The sequence below is a fragment of the Talpa europaea genome, assembly GCF_964194135.1.
Source record: "Talpa europaea genome assembly, chromosome: 13".
Lineage (NCBI taxonomy): Eukaryota > Metazoa > Chordata > Mammalia > Eulipotyphla > Talpidae > Talpa > Talpa europaea.
Genome location: NC_140080.1, coordinates 90159864 through 90165863, shown reverse-complemented (window position 1 = coordinate 90165863; position 6000 = coordinate 90159864).

Sequence of the window (6000 nt, the reverse complement as noted above, 5' to 3'; positions counted from 1 at the left end):
CCTCATAGCTAACCTCCCTGCCCCCCACACACAAATTTTTCTTCATTTGTTTTGCTGATTATGATTTTTAAACTTGAGTTCTAAGCTACCTCTTTCAATTACTCACAGTTCTCTGAGTATCTGCTGTGTATGCATGAGGAGGTATGTATGTTATCAAATTCTATTTGTTTTTCTCTTGTTAATCTGTCTTGTGTTGTGGAGGCCTCCACTGAGAACTAGGAAAGACAGAAGGAAAATTATGCCCCCCCCACCCCCATGAACAACTTTGCTAGGATTTATGTATTCTCCTAAAAAGTCCAGATTTGGGATGGGACATTTTTCATTGACAATGTGTTATGTTGACTGGTTGACTGGACTGGGCAAAAGACTCAAGGACACCAGAGAAGAGATAGCCACTTGTCCTGGCCCCTGTCCTCCTAATGGGTGGCATTTTCTTTATCTTCCTGATGATTCATATTCAAATACTAGATCTCTTTGGTGTTCATTAGAATTTTCTTTCTCTGGGCATCACCTACTCAATATTTTTATCTACGTTCAAAATTTCAGCTTATAAGGAATTCTCTAAATTGCACAAGACACAATGGAGTTTCATGCTTTAAATAGTTTTATCTTGCTGACTTCATGTCTGGCCAAGAAGAAAGAAGGCAGCTAGATTCCTTAGTTTCCATGGAATTGAAAGGGAACTGCTAAGAAAAAGAAATCTTTCCCTGTTAAAGAGTCATAGACCTAGAAATATAAAGTAAATAATAAGTTTGCTTCCTTAATAAGCATATCTAAACAAGGTCTGGCAGCCTGCTAGGCTGATTGATCTCCCAGGCCATCCTGGAAGATCTGTATCCTTCCCCTTTTCCTGTGTCAAGAGTTTGTATGCTAACTAACCAACTTTATCAGTGTAAAGTGGTTGTGTATAAAAGAAAATCTTTGTCTCTAGATCAGTGCCCAGACCTTATAGGACTACCTAGGTCTGATACCTCATGCATGAGTAATAAAGTTTTCCTGAACTTACCATTCCTAAAGTACAGCTTGTTCTTCCCCTGCTTGGGTAAAAGGCTAGAATTTATTTCTGCAACATCATAAATGAAAAATGGGTGTTAGAGCAAACTAGAAGCAATATTGCAATGAGAACAAATAATCAAGAAACTCGTAAGAACTTTAAAAAAAAAAAAAAACTCCATAGAAAGAGATTCTAATCAGCACCAGTTGATTTTCTAGGAAAAATTGTTAATGTTTTCCTTCTCCTTTATTTTGGCATTATTATTTTAACTATGGATTCTGTTAGCACATGACTGAGGGGCACCAGAGGCCCCCAAACTTGCATATTCTAAAGGGATCTGGCCATCTGTGTGTACAAAGGTAAATGAAACTCTTAGTATGATGGATCTTTAATACAATTAGCATCGATAGAGTGAGAGAAGAGAAGAAAAGAATTTTTCTCCCCAAAACACCCCAAATTACCCATCCTCTCATGGGCAGGTGACCAGCCAAATGGGTTCAGCCCGATACGGGGGCACTGAGGCCTGAAAGCTTATCACAAGCCCAAGGAGCTTTGTGTTAGAGAAACACAAAGTGCAAGAGGGACCTGGGATAAAAGGAGCAAAATCAATGTACTAATCAAGATGATGGTTGATATTGCCTCTCCACATGTCTCTCATCCACCTTCTCTTTCCAGTATCTTTACGTGTGTCTCCTTCAAGTCTCCTTTCAACAGTGCTGGGGTCCAAGTCAAAGTGGGAGAAGCAAGAGTTCTCTGTTTTTAGCCCAACTGCCTTCTTTTATAAAGTGCCACCGGGCCACTCAGCTCTACCCATAGTTCCCAGCAGCAAGTTCAAGGTGGCTGAATATAAGTGGGGAAACATGATACCTCCTCTAGCAACTCAACTCATTCACTTTATAAGGGTCGGCACTTTCTTTGATTCTGTTTAATGCAAGTCTTGTTGGGATGGAAAAAAAAATTGGATACTAAAAAGGTGTCAATTCCTTAATGGATGAGAAATGAATAAGTTTCTCTGGTGCAGGTACCATGTCATATTCATCTTTATGTCCCTGAAGTGACAAGCCCAGTACTTTTACATGTTGGATGATTGATAAAGATTTTCTGAGCTGAATTATTGAAGACAGGTGAGTCTTAGAATTTCATGTGGTCTCTTAATCTTTCAAGATGATTTTCAAGGACAACCACATGTCTTTTTGGGGGATGTGTATTCATTCTTACTTTTAACCATATTCCTAGAGGTTTAAGCATGGTTATTTATTCAACATGGCATAAAATCCAAGGACATAGGTCATTTATCTCCTGTTTTATTTAAACTTAAGAAAAGCTTACTCAGCTTACTCCATTATTAATAAATAACTAATATATTCAGAGAAGAGACTTAGATTCTGGGACAAGGGAGAGCTAGTTGAAACCAGGAAGACTTCTAACATTTTAGTGAGTCCCAAAGACTGAAAACACCACATTAGCAAATTATAGAGTAAGTTTTAAATATAGCCTTGTCTGGAAGTAATTAAATGGTCAGATTAGTTCTTGTTTCTGTGCCTCATATCCAGAATCTGTTTTTTCCCCCATTTAAGTTGTGGCAATAATCAACTGTACTTCCCACAAAACTAGAAACAGGGCTTGTGATGGCCTTTCCTGAGTGGAAATATGTAGCCATATAAAGTGGGTAACAGACTGAAAGATAGTGATCAATTCTCAGGATTATTTTCATTGTTTTAGGTGAGAAAATAAACATGAAGTTTCTCAGACAAATATGGCTTCTTAAAGATAAAGATGATGAGCTAACATTACTTTTCCAGACTGCAGTGTTTGTCTTTCTCAGAGCCTTAGAGGAAAAGAGACTGAGATAGAATAAGGCCAAATAAGAGCTGACTCCTGAGATCAGCACCTTTGCATACAAATTTTAGGTCCTTTCAAAGCATAAAATGGTCTGTGTACATAAAATTCCACATTGGACATTTGCTGGCTATTAGACATCCAGGGGAATGAGAACAAAGGGATGAAAAATACAGGTTAATTTTTCATATTTCATAATTTGATTTGAGCCATAGGATATGCTGCAATTTACTCTAAAGATCATGCTTTATGATTCTATTCCTTGTCTTGATTTTACATGCACAAAAACATGTACAGTTTTCCAAAATGAATCCCAGGTTTGTGGCTCTATTTAGTTTACCTTTTTCCTAAGAGTCTTCTTGTTCAGGGAAAATTGGGCAAGGCATGGAGAACCCTACAGGAGAGGTGGAGGTAGGAAAGTCAGCAGTCCTGTGGAAGGGTGTATGCAGAGAGGGAAAAAATTCTAAAGTTGAGATGGACTTTAAAAGAATGGGAAGCCATGACCATGATCACATGTGAGGTCAAGGCTTTGGTTTTCATATATTCCCATGAATCTTGATCCTGGAGGCAGCAATATGAGTTTATTATTCTTTGAAAATTCCATCTAGAATTTGTGGGCAAATTTGAATCTCCATTATATTTGTCACTGCATTTGGAATTCATTTTTTGGATATGTCTGTGAGCAAGGTAGATCACTTGAAGAGTCTGGATAACTGAGGTCAATTTAAGTAATTCTAGCAGGGTGACAGATTTATTTCCCTTGTTCTCCGATGAGAGGGGGAAAGAAAATCCCCTTTTATTTATTTATTTATTTATTCATTCATTCAACCACTGGGTACAGTCAGAAGCGTGGGAGGGTGAGAGAATTCACCAGAGCCAGAGTGGGGAACAGAACAGGCAGACTGAAGGACACTGCTGAGGGGAGCAGCGGGCGCGGCAGGAGAGGTCTATCGCGCCATGTGAGACCCTTGTCAGCGGCCGGGGGATCGAACCGGAGCTGCAGAGGCTGTGGGCAGCTTCGCAGCCCAGTGCTCAACCACTGCGCCACCAGGGGAGGCCCGACAATCCCCTTTTACTGAAGGATATGTGTGACAAGTTGTAGTGGAAGCTGGAGGCAAATATTGAGAGCAGAAAAGCCCAGTTAGGTCCTTGTGCCCTTTTAAATTTTCTAATATTCCTGAAGGCTTTTTTAGAAATGAGGAAGTAATTAGCTAATTCAGAAATCATCAGAGATGATGATAATGATGATAATAACAACAGCAATATCTAGACAGTGTTAATGTGGGTCAGGCACTGATCTAAGATGTTAACTCTTGATTCCTCTACACAAATATAAGAAAATAGGTGTGAATTGAGATCAGTACATCAGGTGACTAGGCAGCTGTTTTCTTCTTCACTTTGTTTTTGCTTATATATTTGGGAGAATGCATCTCCAAAAATTGGGAAACCACAGCTTTCTCAAAAGAGGTCTTGGCAAGGTCTAAAGGACACATCTCTTTATAAACATTATATAACATGGCATTTAAGATATTAACCAACATGATGTGAACCTTCCAAAGTTCCAGTAATGTGCAAGAGCTTTTGCCGTCAAGTCCTTAATTATGAATAATATTCCCTCTGAGTTCTTAGCATCCTAAAGGCAGCCCCCTTGCTGCCTCTTTCTAGTCCTTGTTCTGCTCGCCTGATTCTCTTCTTGGAGGGAACACAGATTTTCCTTCCTCTTGCATAGGAAAGAATGAAGGCTGGGTGGGGGGGGTGGGACCAGGAGGGGGCAGGGAACACTCCACTGGAGCAGAAATGGGGACACCAGAAAATTTTGGCATTTACCCTAAGAGTCAAGAGATCACATTCAAGGCGAAACTGACTTTGGAGCCTCCAAGTATGAGCTTGATTTGTGTATTTCCTATTGTGGCTACAAAAAAAATTATCACAAACTTAGTTTCTTAAACCAATACAATGAGTGCTTTTACCAGAATCTGGAGGTCAGGGATCTGAAATGAGTCTTACAGGACTAAAATCAAGGTGTTGGCAGGATGGATTTCTTCTAGAAGCTCCAGGGGAGAATTAGCTCCTTGCCTCTCCTAACTTTCAGATGCTACAAACATAATTTAGCTTGTGGCCACATCACTTCAGGCTCTGCTGCCATCCTCACCTCACATTTTACTTTCTGTAATTAAATCTCCCTTTTATAAGGACACATGCATTCATTGCCCATGTGGGTATCCGGGATAACCTACTTATTTTAAGGTCCTCAGTCTAATCACATCTGCAAATACACTTTTGCTATATAAAGTAACATTTATAGGCTCCAAGGATTAAGACTTGCATCTCTCTGGTGATCATTATTCAGCCTACTATTGTTTGATTAAATGTGTGTGTGTGTGTGTGTGTGTGTGTGTGTGTGTGTGTGTGTGTGTATATATATATATATATATATATATATATATATAGCTGCTTTAAGAGTGAAAGGTCTGGAGATTATGGAAAAGGGTGGTAACAATATGTCCTTTTCTTCTAGGGGAAATCTCAAGCCATGAGGATCAGCTCCTGAGCTTTTCCCTGAATTGACTTACCTCTATCTCTGTAGTTATCTGGCCCAAATAGTAACTTTTTATTAAGGTCTGACATGCAAATAATTTCCCAAAGCACTGTCAGTGAGAAAAATATTTTCTTCTACCTTAGGTTTGGTGTTTGAGAACCTGCAAATTAATCTGACTAAAGAGATTAGCAAGGGAAAAAAATGTATTTAATTACATATGAATTACATAAATATACACAGGAGTTCATAGAGAAAATGTAACTTGAGGAGTTACATTTGGGATTTCTACGCCATCTCAATAAGGAGAATAAGTGATTTCTTGGAGGGGGGGTAAAAAGCGCTTATAGAAAAACAAATAACTGTGGAAAGATGAATAGGCAATTGGGAGAATATGTGGAAGACATGATAGTTTTGTGACAATGTCTGCTTTGGTGTGGGATCAACTTCTCTAAGAAAAGAAGATTAGAGTTACTCTGGGGAGGGGATTTGTGACAATTGAGGTCTTTTGGGAGTCTGCTTTTAGGCAGATTAAGGATTTCAGCAGTTCACAGGCCTTCAGTTCAAAATTCATTTTATGCCACTGTGGCTTATTCTGGCCACCTTCAATACCTGTAGGTCTGCAAGGTTT